The sequence below is a fragment of the Chenopodium quinoa genome, unplaced genomic scaffold, assembly GCF_001683475.1.
Source record: "Chenopodium quinoa cultivar QQ74 unplaced genomic scaffold, ASM168347v1, whole genome shotgun sequence".
NCBI lineage: Eukaryota > Viridiplantae > Streptophyta > Magnoliopsida > Caryophyllales > Amaranthaceae > Chenopodium > Chenopodium quinoa.
The window spans coordinates 975,019-989,935 of record NW_018744835.1 but is presented as its reverse complement, the minus strand read 5'-3'; the positions used below and the strand labels follow the sequence as shown (position 1 = coordinate 989,935).

General features: G+C 33.5%; 2 long non-coding RNA genes across 2 annotated transcripts; one reads left to right on the top strand and one right to left on the bottom strand.

Moving 5' to 3' along the window:
• The first annotated feature begins 11,079 nt into the window (after positions 1-11,079).
• Positions 11,080-12,678, top strand: LOC110704446. Its single transcript, XR_002507946.1, has 2 exons — positions 11,080-11,503; positions 12,318-12,678. It is a non-coding gene; the product is annotated as an uncharacterized LOC110704446 (long non-coding RNA).
• A 346-nt stretch (positions 12,679-13,024) lies between these two features.
• LOC110704345 lies at positions 13,025-14,828 on the bottom strand. The gene is made up of 3 exons (XR_002507914.1): positions 14,425-14,828; positions 14,168-14,264; positions 13,025-13,323 (listed from the first exon to the last, which is right to left on the bottom strand). It is a non-coding gene; the product is annotated as an uncharacterized LOC110704345 (long non-coding RNA).
• Positions 14,829-14,917: the final 89 nt, after the last annotated feature.

Genomic DNA, 14,917 nt, shown 5'->3' with positions numbered 1-14,917 from the left:
TATAGGTGCCTAATTCTTGAGATTACAAGAAAAGATCAAGTAAGTGGTTTTGGAACGCAATTTCAACCAAAACGGCTCAAGTAAGGCCATTTTGGCTACTAGGATGCCTTTTTCTATATTTCCTGTCTATTGAACTCATAAATAGTTAAAACATGTCATAATAACTTAGTTATAGGTGACTAATTCTTGATATTACAAGAAAAGAGCAAGTAAGTGGTCTTGGAACGCAATTTCAACTAAAATGGCTCAAGTAAGGCCATTTTGGCTACTAGGGTGCCTATTTTCTATAATTCTTGTATATTTAAATCATAAATAGTTTAAACATGTCATAATCACTTACTTATAGGTGCCTAATGCTTGAGATTACAAGAAAAGAGCAAGTAAGTGGTTTTGAAACGCAATTTAAACCACAATGTCTCAAGTAAGGCCATTTTGGCTACTAGGATGTCTATTTTCTATAATTCTTGTATATTGAAATCATAAATAGTTAAAAAAAATGTCATTATAACTTTGTTATAGGTGCCTAATGCTAGAGATTACAAGAAAAGAGCAAGTAAGTGGTCTTGAAACGCAATTTCAACCAAAATGGCTCAAGTAAGGCCATTTTGGCTATTAGGATGCCTATTTTCTATATTTCTTGTCTATAAAACTCATAACTAGTTGAAACATGTCATAATCACTTACTTATAGGTGCCTAATTCTTGAGATTACAAGAAAAGAGCAAGTAAGTGGTTTTGGAACGCAATTTCAACCAAAACGACTCAAGTAAGGCCATTTTGGCTACTAAGATGCCTATTTTCTATATTTCTTGTCTATTGAACACATAACTAGTTAAAACATGTCATAATCACTTAGTTATAGGTGACTAATTCATAATATTACAAGAAAAAAGCAAGTAAGTGGTCTTGGAACGCAATTTCAACTAAAATGACTCAAGTAAGGCCATTTTGGCTACTAGGGTGCCTATTTTCTATAATTCTTGTATATTTAAATCATAAATAGTTAAAACATGTCATAATAACTTAGTTATAGGTGCCTAATGCTTGAGATTACAAGAAAAGAGTAAGTAAGTGGTTTTGAAACGCAATTTAAACCACAATGTCTCAAGTAAGGCCATTTTGGCTACTAGGATGCCTATTTTCTATAATTCTAGTATATTGAAATCATAAATAGTTAAAAAAAATGTCATTATCACTTAGTTATAGGTGCCTAATGCTTGAGATTACAAGAAAAGAGCAAGTAAGTGGTTTTTGAACGCTATTTCAACCAAAATGGCTCAAGTAAGACCATTTTGGCTACTAAGATGCCTATTTTCTATATTTCTTGTCCATTGAAATCATAAATAGTTAAAACATGTCATAATCACATAGTTATAGGTGCCTAATGCTTGAGATTACAAGAAAAGGGCAAGTAAGTGGTTTTGGAACGCATTTTCAACCAAAATGACTCAAGTAAGGCCATTTTGGCTACTAGGATGCCTATTTTCTATATTTCTTGTCTGTTGAACACATAACTAGTTAAAACATGTCATAATCATTTTGTTATAGGTTCCTAATACTTGAGATTACAATAAAAGAGCAAGTAAGTGGTTTTGGAACGCTATTTCAACCAAAATGGCTCAAGTAAGGCCATTTTGGCTACTAGGATGCTTATTTTCTATATTTCTTGTCTATTGAAATCATAACTAGTTAAAACACGTCATAATCACTTAGTTATAGGTTCCTAATGCTTGAGATTACAAGAAAAGGGCAAGTAAGTTGTTTTGGAACGTAATTTCAACCAAAACGACTCAAGTAAGGCCATTTTGGCTAATAGGATGCCTATTTTCTATATTTCTTGTCTATTGAATACATAACTAGTTAAAACATGTTATAATCACTTAGTTATAGGTGCCTAATGCTTGAGATTACAATAAAAGAGCAAGTAAGTGGTTTTGGAACGCAATTTAAACCAAAACAAGTCAAGTAAGGCCATTTTGGCTACTAGGATGCCTATTTTCTATATTTCTTGTCTATTGAAATCATAACTAGTTAAAACATGTCATAATCATTTAGTTATAGGTGCCTAATTCTTGAGATTACAAGAAAAGATCAAGTAAGTGGTTTTGGAACGCAATTTCAACCAAAACGGCTCAAGTAAGGCCATTTTGGCTACTAGGATGCCTTTTTCTATATTTCCTGTCTATTGAACTCATAAATAGTTAAAACATGTCATAATAACTTAGTTATAGGTGACTAATTCTTGATATTACAAGAAAAGAGCAAGTAAGTGGTCTTGGAACGCAATTTCAACTAAAATGGCTCAAGTAAGGCCATTTTGGCTACTAGGGTGCCTATTTTCTATAATTCTTGTATATTTAAATCATAAATAGTTTAAACATGTCATAATCACTTACTTATAGGTGCCTAATGCTTGAGATTACAAGAAAAGAGCAAGTAAGTGGTTTTGAAACGCAATTTAAACCACAATGTCTCAAGTAAGGCCATTTTGGCTACTAGGATGTCTATTTTCTATAATTCTTGTATATTGAAATCATAAATAGTTAAAAAATGTCATTATCACTTAGTTATAGGTGCCTAATGCTAGAGATTACAAGAAAAGAGCAAGTAAGTGGTCTTGAAACGCAATTTCAACCAAAATGGCTCAAGTAAGGCCATTTTGGCTACTAGGATGCCTATTTTCTATAATTCTTGTATATTGAAATCATAACTAGTTAAAACATGTTATTAGTTATATATGCCTAATGCTTGAGATTACAAGAAAAGAGCAAGTAAGTGGTCTTGGAACGCGATTTCAACCAAAATGGCTCAAATAAGGCCATTTTGGCTACTAGGATGCCTATTTTCTATAATTCTTGTATATTGAAATCATAACTAGTTAAAACATGTCATAATCAGTTAGTGATAGGTGCCTAATGCTTGAGATTACAAGAAAAGAGCAAGTAAGTGGTTTTGGAACGCAATTTCAACCAGAACGGCTCGAGTAAGGCCATTTTGGCTACTAGGATGCCTATTTTCTATAATTCTTGTATATTGAAATCATAACTAGTTAAAACATGTTATTAGTTATATATGCCTAATGCTTGAGATTACAAGAAAAGAGCAAGTAAGTGGTCTTGGAACGCGATTTCAACCAAAATGGCTCAAATAAGGCCATTTTGGCTACTAGGATGCCTATTTTCTATAATTCTTGTATATTGAAATCATAACTAGTTAAAACATGTCATAATCAGTTAGTGATAGGTGCCTAATGCTTGAGATTACAAGAAAAGAGCAAGTAAGTGGTTTTGGAACGCAATTTCAACCAAAACGGCTCAAGTAAGGCCATTTTGGCTACTAGGATGCCTATTTTCTATAATTCTTGTATATTGAAATCATAACTAGTTTAAACATGTTATTAGTTATAGATGCCTAATGCTTGAGATTACAAGAAAAGAGCAAGTAAGTGGTCTTGGAACGCAATTTCAACCAAAATGGCTGAAGTAAGGCCATTTTGGCTACTAGGATGCCTATTTTCTATAATTCTTGTATATTGAAATCATAACTAGTTAAAACATGTCATTATCACTTAGTGATAGGTGCCTAATTCTTGAGATTACAAGAAAAAAGCAAGTAAGTGGTTTTGGATTGCAATTTCAACCAAAACGGCTCAAATAAGGCCATTTTGGCTACTAGGATGTCTATTTTCTATATTTCTTGTCTATTGAACTCATAACTGGGTAAAAAATGTCATAATCACTTAGTTATAGGTGCCTATTTCTTGAGATTACAAGAAAAGATCAAGTAAGTGATTTTGGAACGCAATTTCAACCAAAACGACTCAAGTAAGGCCATTTTGGCTACTAGGATGCCTATTTTCTATATTTCTTGTCTATTGAACTCATAACTAGTTAAGACATGTCATAATCACTTAGTTATAGGTTTCTTATGCTTGAGATTATAAGAAAAGAGCAAGTAAGTGGTTTTGGAATGCAATTTCAACCAAAATGGCTCAAGTAAGGCCATTTTGGTTACTAGGATGCCTATTTTCTATATTTCTTGTCTATTGAAATCATAACTAGTTAAAACATGTCATAATCACTTAGTTATAGGTGCCTAATTCTTGAGATTACAAGAAAAGAGCAAGTAAGTGGTTTTGGAACGCAATTTCAACCAAAACGGCTCAAGTAAGGCCATTTTGGCTACTAGGATGCCTATTTTCTATATTTCTTGTCTATTGAACACATAACTAGTTAAAACATGTCATAATCACTTAGTTATAGGTGACTAATGCTTGAGATTACAAGGAAAGAGCAAGTAAGTGGTCTTGGAACGCAATTTCAACCAAAATGGCTCAAGTAAGGCCATTTTGGCTACTAGGATGCCTATTTTCTATAATTCTTGTATACTGAAATCATAAGTGGTTAAAACATGTCATAATCACTTATTTATAGGTTCCTAATGCTTGAGATTACAAGAAAAGAGCAATTAAGTGGTTTATAATTTCAACTAAAACGGCTCAAGTAAGGCCATTTTGGCTACTAGGATGCCTATTTTCTATATTTCTTGTCTATTGAAATCATAAATGGCTCAATAATAATTGGGGTTAGTTAGTAGGAATGACCTTCTATTGGAGGTAAAAGCTCCCTTGTTTGCCATTCCTCTCAAACAAAACATCATATTTCTGCACAAGTGAATGGTAATCATTTACACATAATCACAAAAGATATTAGAAAATTAAACAAAAGTGTGTGAAAATTCAATTTGGCTCCTTCTCATGGATAAAGAACTGTGAGTGAGACAATATTTCCTGTGAAACATCCTATTTTAAGTGAACAATAATAGCCTTGTTCTCAAAGTGGCAATCAATCAAATAAACATTCACATATAACTGGAATGAAAAACTTCTTGAAACTACAGATAGATAAATAAACAAGCAGAAAGCATGTAATGTATCATATATAAATACCATAAAAAGGATGGAATGAAATAATTAAACTTCCTTTCTGTGAACTGCTTTGCTGCTTGAACATCAGCACTATCAACAACATACTGCTGAGCACCAGACACCGAAAACCTCCTAGACAACGCGGGATAATTCCCAACACGAACACTGCTATTTCCAGGATGATCAATAATTTTGAAGCAATGCCTCAAGGCGTAAAAGCAATCCTTTTTTGGAACTTCAATATGATTCAAGCATATGATCAGGAATAAACACGAATAACAATTGATTCACAATACAAGTATACAATATTCCCAGCATGAAATAGACTCAAGAATTACAGAAATTGCCCAAATTAAAACCAAAATTACAGAGACTCACCCATATCCAGGCAAATTAACAATATACCAACTCTTGTTGATCAGAAAATGATTGATACGCTGAGTCTTCCCTGCATATAAATTCAACAACCTAATCAAACACAAAGTTAACAAAACAAATGAAATCACAAGTATGAATCATATGCAAATAACCCCAACAACGAATTACCCCTATTCATAATTGGTTGGATGGTTCATATTCAACTAAATCAAGCAATATTCAACTAAATCAAGCAATATTCCCCAGAAAAATTATTTACAAAGATCATCCAAATAGAAAATTGACAAGATTACAATACTAACTAATAATTAACAAGCTTAAAATTGACAAGACTAAAATCAACAAACTAATATCTCCACTAGTCTATACGGAACTTCCAGCCGAATATGCGACTAGCACCACTAAGCACTAACCAGTCCACACTGTAATCTAATTATAAATTTATAATCCTCCTTACACTAATAGTCTAATTGCTGTCTTATACAATGTCCGGCATCACATATTCACAATTTCACATAATGACATAAACAGATAAACTAACAAGTTCAATTTAACAGTCAAAACACAATTTACACAAATAATGCAAATTCAATGAACATTCACCGTATATACTAATTTTAAGAGACAAGAAATGCAAATTTGATCAAAAATTCACCAAAAAAAAAGAATCAATTGATGATTACCTAACTTGCTAGGCGGAGGCGGCAGGCGCTGAATGATTGAGGCGAGCAACGGAGCAGGCGGAGCAGCACTGCAGCAGGGCCACGCCCAACACTCAGCAAGACAGCAAGTCAGCGACTAGGCACTGGAGCAGGCGACTAGGCGAGCAGCAGAGGACAAAGCACAGCTGCACAGAGCACTGGAGGCTGGAGCAGGAGACTAGGAGAGCATTTCACAAATTCACAATTCAGATAATGCAAAATTCACAATTCAAATAATGCAAAATTCACAATTCAGATAATGCAAAATTCTCTGAAATTGAGTTGATTATTGAACAATTAGGGATTTAGGGTTCAAATTTAGTATTACTCACTACTGCAAAGCGCCAACCTCTCCAAATTCCGACATAGTCACATAGGGCTCAAGTCCATTATAGTTGTTTCAATTGACAAACCTTAGATTACAGGAACTTATAATTACTAAATTGTAAATCAAATCCACCAAAAAGTCGAACGAATTCATCAATGGAAGTATATAAGTAAAACCTAATTGCTACTTACCTTCGGTTGAAGATGTTTCAATGGAGGGAGTTATTGCCGGAGTACGACGCGAGTATTGTCTTCAACGGAGGTGAGAAAGCTCGCAGCGCTTCAATGGAGGAACAAAGAGGGGAGTTGCTGAATGAAGAAGAGGGGAGGGAAAACACGCGTCAATGTTTTTTAATGAATTAAAGAAGAACGAAGAACAGGAGGGAGTATACAGGAGGCTTGAGAAAGGAAAAACCGGGTTTTTTTTTTCACAATTGGCAACGGTTAACCGTTGCCTAATCTAACCCTTTTAATTTTTTTTTTTTAAAAGTAAGTATTTGGCAACGGTTAACCGTTGCCAAAATTTAAGAGTTGGCAACGGTTAACCGTTGCCAACTCTAACCTATTTATTTATTTTAAAAAAAAAAGAAACAGTTGGCAACTCTGAAATTTTAATTGGCGCTCATTTTAGTTGGCAACGGTTTTCATGAACCGCTGCCATAAGGGGGGTGCCTTTTTAGTTTTTTCTACTAGTGAAAATCAGTAAAAATAATTCCAGTTCAGTAAAATTAATTTTAGTTCAGCAAATTAAAATAATTTCAGTTCAGTAAAAATAATTTCAGTTTAACAAAAATAATTTCAATTCAGCAAAAATAAGGTGAAGTGAACGGGGACTAACAACATTGATTGAGGTCCAAGCACCGTCTGTGTTGACTTTAACCCACCTAGTAAGGGGAGGGCTCCAGGTTTTGAGAGAGTTTGAACTACTAGCATTTGCAATTCCTATTGCTTTTCCTTGCATAATGTGATTAGTGCATTGATAATCCACAATAAATCGACTAAAAACAACCCCAGAATTAAACATTTTCAAATCAAAGATAGCAGTGTTTCTATATATGTCTCCACATATGCCAAATAGCAATAGTGTAAGTCATTTTTCAGTGACTATCATATTCAAGGTTGAAATTAATCCACTCATGCTAATCCAAATTTTTTAAAAAAATAAATAAAATTGAAAATAAAATTTTTTGGAAAGATGGATTTTGGCAAAAATATCCTTGCATAAGATCGAAGAAGTGAAGCAATCTCTATGGCACAATTAGTTCAAATTCTTTCATGAGCGAATGCTTTGAAATATTCCATTCTTGTAGTAGCCACCGCTTCGAATCCTGCCGCTCTTCAATTTTTGGCCCCATATTCCGGGTGTGCTATGGGAGAATATTTCCGCGATAATGGAATGCACGCATTAATCATCTATGATGATCTTAGTAAACAGGCGGTGGCATATCGACAAATGTCATTATTGTTATGCCGACCACCAGGCTGTGAGGCTTTCCCAGGCGACATTTTCTATTTACATTCCCGTCTCTTACAAAAGCCGCTAAACGATCGGACCAGATAGGTGCCGGTAGCTTAACCACCTTACCACCAATGTATTATAAGAAAATACTATTAATTAATTAATTAGAATATACATACGTTTCAAAAATACGGGGTATTACAATATATTGTTGTAATAACAGAAATACAACTTTTGTTTTTAATTATTTGCAACAAAGATGTATTATTTGTAATACATAAAAAACTTCATTGTTACAAATAATAAGAAACGGAGGTAGTATAACATATTAACATGTAATGCCTTACACAGGATCGGATATACTTTGTACTACCCAATTACGTATTGTTAGAATATATTCATAATATATTCTGATTTTGTATATATCACTAAGTTTGTTAAGTGTATATTTGATGTATATCCTTTACTAGTTTGTTAGCATAGTTATAGGTTAACTTCACTCTTGTATTTTGTATATAACTCTTACATTGCTAATGTCAAATGTCAAAGGCAAGCAATTACGTTCTTTCATGGTATCAGTTAGGTTTCGATCTAAGCCTTTATCTCCCTAACATTAGCCCACCTCTCTTATCTTTTGCTGCTTCTGTCAATCGTGTCTTCTGATTCTCCAAAATTTTGTCCAGCCTTGACGATCACCAACGTCAAATCCCTTATTAGGTGACGTTAGATGCCGAACACAGCATGTATCATTCTTGGATTGCTTTATTTAAAGTTCCTGTTAGGGTTCATGACTTACATCACCATATCCTCCTATGAAGGTGAAGGAGATAGCCACATATCAAGCAACTAAAGATGCGGATCCAACTCTTTGGAAATGCCTCGACGATGCGGTCTTACAGTGAATTTATGGAACCATATCCACAGACCTCCTTCATGCTATTCTCCTCAAGGATGACACCGCTCAAGGGGTTTAGGCTCGTCTCGAGTCGATGTTCCAATACAACAAAGCCTCTCGTGCTACTCACCTAGAGGAAGAGCTAGCGGTTCTCGACTTCGAGAAATCTTCTTTTATTGATGGCTACTGCGATCATATCAAATCTCTCGCTGATCGACTTCTTGATGTTGATGCTCCTATTTTGGATAGCAAATTGGTTCTTAAGCTAACGGCTGGTTTGCCTGAAGCTTACGCCGGCAGGGTGGACATCATCCATAACTAAGAGCCCCTGCCTTCTTTCGAGAGTTATCGCTCTTGGTTAAAACTTGCTGAACGGACCATCAAGAATCGCTTGGCAAAAGAAGGAAGGTCCGGCAACCGCAACCAAGCAGCTCTCGTGACAAGCACCGGCACGGACATCAACTTTGTGTCTTCTTCTTCGTCTCGCTCCAGCTCTAAAGGGGGAAAATCAAAGAAATCCAACTCCTCTAAAGGTTATGGGAAGAGCCGAAACAATAGTGGGCAGCAAGCCCAACAACCATCTGGGTTCGGCCTTGTGCCATTCAACTGGAAACAATCGTTGGCTGCCTGGGCTCCCTGGCTTGCTCAGTGGCTCAACCTGCCTCCTTGCCTCTAATCTGCTGCATCTTGGGCTCTAAAACAGGCTGTTACTCTAAACGTTAGGCCTCATTCAACTGGGCCAGGCATCCTAGGCTCACGTCCCCAATCCTATAGGGTTGTTGCTCCATCTAGTGGTTACACACCAACGGATATTGAGGCACCAATGCATGCTTTTTCCTATTCTCAACCTGACAGGAATTTCTACATGGGCACCGGTGCCACATCTCATATGACCTCGGATTAGGGTATTTTTTCCTCTTATTTCAATTTTGAGCATTAAAAATAATAACATTGTTGTGGGTAGTGGACATTTAATTCTAATTGTTGGTCACGGTAGTACTACTTTGCCATTCCCATACCTCCTTTCATTTGAGAAATATGCTATATGCTCCGAAATTAATAAAGAATTTAATATCTGTCCGGAAATTCACCACTGATAATTCAGTTTCCATTAAATTTGATGCTCTTGGCTTTTCAGTGAATGATTTACAGACAGCAGTCAGACTAATGAGATGTGACAGTGCTGGTGACCTCTATCCTATCTTCTCAAACACTCAAGCCAATAATTCCGCTTTTACTGCTATTTCTTCCAATCTTTAGCATAACCGTTTAGGACATCCCGATGATGCGGTACTAAGATCACTTAGTAGTAAAATTTTATTAACTGTAATAAGGCTTGTAAAACTTTTTGTTCATCTTGTCCTCTTGGGAAACACTCTAAGTTGCCTTTTCATGATTCTATGTCGTACACTGCTTTTCCTTTTGATATTATACATAGTGGTCTTTGGACTTCGCCTGTTGTGAGTTCTTCTAGCTGGCCATTGTCATTATGTGCTTTTTCTTGATGGTTACAGTAAATTTTTGTGGACGTTTCCTATTGCTAAGAAATCCCAAGTCAAACACTTGTTTAAATTCTTCCATAGCCTCATACGTACACAATTTAATCGTAATATTAATACCTTTCAATGTGATAATGGCACGAAATATATTAATGACACATTTAAGAAGGTTTTTTTTTTTTCTAATCACCATAGCATGCTATTCCGACTTTCTTGTCCTCATATATCACCACAAAATGGAAAAGTCGAACGCCACATAAAATCCATAAACAACATCATTCAGACCTTACTTGCTCATGCTTCTTTGCCTCTCTCCTTTTGGCATCATGCATTAGAAATTGCCACATATCTTCTAAACATTCTTCCAACCAAAGTACTAGGATTATATTTAAGTCTTCAACTCAAATTTCATACCAATGTGATCCCATATACTTGGAATTTCGTGTCTTTGGTTGTCTATATTTTCCCTTATTCCCATCCACTTCTATTCACAAATTGCAAGAAAGGTCCACTCCTTGTGTCTATATTGGTCCAGCTCCAAATCATAGAGCTGAGGTTCTAAGTGTTATGATATGTCAAGTGGTAAAATTATAATTTTTCGTCATGTGAAATTTGTTGAAACCGAATTCCTGTTTTCTAAGCTTCACCCTCCTCACAAAGATGACTATAATTTTTAGATGTTAATCTAATTTTCCATCACTTTAATCACCAAAATACTACCTCTAATCATACGGAGTACCCCACTGCAAAGGGGACGCCTACTGGCCCACCGTCTCCTTCTATTTCTTCTGCTGGCCAGCCTCCTCAAGCCCAACCTCACCTTCTCCTTCTTCTGCTGGTACACTCTCATCAAGCCCACCTATACCCGGCACTGTTCCATCACAAGACCCCGTAGTGAAAATTATACCCTACATCCTAGTGTAGGATGGTCTACCTACACCCCCTGATGCTACGCCATTTTGTAGCTTGCGGGGAGTACTCACGAGCTAATTCATGCTTCAATTCTTTCCTTTTTTTTATTTATTTTTTTAATTCCTTGTTTCTTATTATTCAAGCTATGTATATAAATGATTTTAAACCCAATATTTTCTCTCTCCTCAATTGATCAATTTCCATTTTTCTACCTACATTCTCTCTAGTTAATTCATCTTCTTCATTTGATTTTATACTAATTTTGCCGTTTATTTTTCCTACGATTTTGATAATTGTTGTTGATCGTCAATGGCTGATTCTTCCTCTGCTAATTTCGATCGTGATTACGAAAGTGTGTTTCCGTCTTCTAGAGTTCGATTGATTGATTCGTTTGTTCATCAACAATGTGAGTAATTACAATCATAATTTTGTAATTTTTATCATCAATACATTGTTGTGTTATAATGCTCTGTTTATTTCAACTTAATTTATGTATTATTATTCTTTTCGTTGCTTCAATTTTCAAAATTTGATTATGATTATGATGAACGTTTTTGGATTGTTCATACTTTGTTATGAATATTTCGCTGCTTCAATTTATTTCATTGCTCTATGTTTGAAAATTGCGTGATTTTGTTTTTATGCTTTTTTTTTTTTTTTGGATCATTTTTATATTTAAAATTAATCAATTATGTGTTATCATTTGTACTTCTTAATTTTTTTATGTCATATATGATTATTTGTTTTTACCATTTTTTCTTGATAATATTATGTGTCAAAATTTTCCATATTGATCATGTGCAATTTTGCTATTGAACATTGTATTTGTTAATTATTGTTCATTTTTGAAACATGTTATGTTCATTTATAATTGTACATTAAAACTTTGTGCAATGAGAAAAAAAACTGATATTTCATATCTTGCTAAGGTTTTGATCTTATCTGTTTATTTAAGTGTTTGAAATTGAACATTTATATATTTTAATATGATCATTTAACTTTTATTTGAAGGCGAAGGATTTAGTGTTTAAAGGATTTAATATGATCATTTTTTGAAACTTGTTATGTTCATTTATAATTGTATATTAAAACTTTGTGCAGTGGGAAAAAAAGCTGATATTTCATATCTTGCTAAAGTTTTGTTTTTCTTATCTGTTTATTTAAGTGTTTGTAATTGAACATTTATATATTTTAATATGATCATTTAATTTGTTTTGCAGTCGAAGGATTTAAATATTCCTATAAATAAAAGTGTTGCTGGTGTTTCTGCTGCTCAAGCTCAATGTAATGTTCCTATAAATAAAGGTGGTGCTGGTGTTAAAAATGATGCTCAAGTTAATCCAAGAGTACTAATGCGTCTACAAAATCTCAAACTAGATATTTTGTTCCACCCGTAGTTCTTGGCATTGTTCCAACTTCAACTCAGGATTGTTCAAACTTCAATCTAGAAATGTTTAAACCCCATTCCAGAAATGTTCAATCGACAAATGTTTAAGTTATTCCTCCCACGGTTCCAATAAATGATCAAGGTGCTCTTGTTCAAAGTTCTTCAAGTGTTAAAGACATAAGAATTTGTTTCTATATAGTACCTTTTTTAGTATATTGTTTTTTTAAAATTCAACATATGTAAATGATTATTTATCAATTTGAAAATGAACAAAAGTAAAGAACCAACAACCAATTCATAAAACCTAAAAATTATATATATTTTTTCATACAAATAAAGATTAAAATGAAATATCAATTACAATAATTTTTTTAACAAATAATATCTATAAGTCTATTTTCCTCCAAAAAAAATCATCTATAAAACTATATACTTCCTCCGTTTTCTTTTACTTGCAACACACCTTTTAGGCACGCAATTTTAGGAGATGATTAGTGAGGGTAAACGAGCTATTTTATCAATATAATTTTTACACGAAGATTAGAATAGGGTTAAGTATCATTTGTAAAAATTATAATGAATAATTTATCCGTTTACATTATATAAACCCGACCTCAAAACACGTGCCACAAGGCTGTGTTGCAAGTAAAAAGAAATGGAGGAAGTTTAAGATATGATCATATACACATTCATTAATGAACATATACACTTTCATAAATGAACATATAACATGTACTATTCATTTGCAAACTTCCTTGCTTATCTTCGATTTAACCTATATTTAGTGTTTTTCTTCAAATAGCATCAGTTCCGCATCCTTGCTTCCTAATTTGGTTCACCTGTTGAACAAAATGAATTAACAAATGTTAATTATTATATACACTACTTTATAAATGAACAATATATCTTACATTATTGAACATTTATCACTTTTACACTATTTGGTTTCAAATCACAAATCTAACTCTCATTAAGTTTAGTAGTGAATGTTTCTATATGCTTCATAATTTATACTCCGCAGTTTGTATAATCAGCGTTGTTAAGCCATTTTATCTTCTCCAAAACAACTACGTATTCTTCAATTCCATGTGAAAATTTATATCAAATGTGTAACTTTGGACATCACTACAATATAGCTAGATTGGTTGTAAGATATTAGTTTTAATGCATACAAATGAACATTCTCAATATTATACATGAGGATAATGTATAAAAGAAATGAACATTCGTTATTTAGGCATATAAATATATATGTAAACTGAAATGAACCAATATTAACATATATTTTAAAATGAACATTACTTTATATGTAAATGAACATTATGAATTTCATAAATGATCAAAAGATTTGATAGAATAAATAAGTCAGTTTCTCAACTCAAATGAATGATTATTTATGCATTTCATAAATGTGCATAACATATCATAAAAATGAACATTATTTATTTAGGCATATAAAGTCAAATATAAACTCAAATAAATTCAAATATACAAATGAACATTTATAATTCTATATATGTTCATATATTAACTCGGAATCGTAGAAATGTTAACATCTATACCATAAGACTTTTTAATATCTTTTAAAAGTTCTAGATCTACAACTTGAGACTTTTGTTCGTTGTTTTTTTTTTAAAAAAAATTTCTACTCTTGTTTAAATAGGTTTTTGAAATAATACTTACGTTTCTTCAGACTATGCCTTGTTATGTTCAACGAACATGATTCTTCTCTGAATCATCATTCTCTTTATCTCTCTAATTCGAAATATATTTTTCGGTTCTGTAAAAAATAAAAAAACACAAAACATAGTAGATTTTAATGATTTTTGCATAAAATAGTTCTAATCAAGTTAGATTATGTTTCTGAACATGTAATTTCAAAATGAAATACGTAGTAGAAAAAATAGGTTCATACAAAAAAAATTAGTAAAATTACTTACTCTTTCTGTGAATGTTGTTGCGATTGTTGAATTTCTTCGCAAATGTAGACATTTGAAGGAATTTAGCAATATTTTGAAGCAATTTCGTAGTATTTTGAAGCAATTTTGTAGTATTTTGAAGCAATTTTGGTTCATATTTTCTAGTTTTGATGAGAGAGAAAGTCTAGAGAAATGAAGAAGAAGGTTTTAGAGAGAATGGTAGGTAGTTACAGTAGGTTAGTGGGTTATGGGATGTGGGTAACATGATAAACGCATCGTTTAGAGGGGGGTGTAGGTATCCCTACCTACACTAGGGTCTAGTGTATACCAATTAACCCCGTAGAGCAACCCAGTTCACCACTTCTCTCCCCTATGCTGACTGGGCCAGCCCATACAACCTCCCTAGACCAACCCACACCCACATCTCTACCAAGTCCTCCCTCCCATCACATGACAATTAGAGCAAAAAAGGCATCTATAAACCAAATTCTAAATATTTTTCCAACTTTACTAC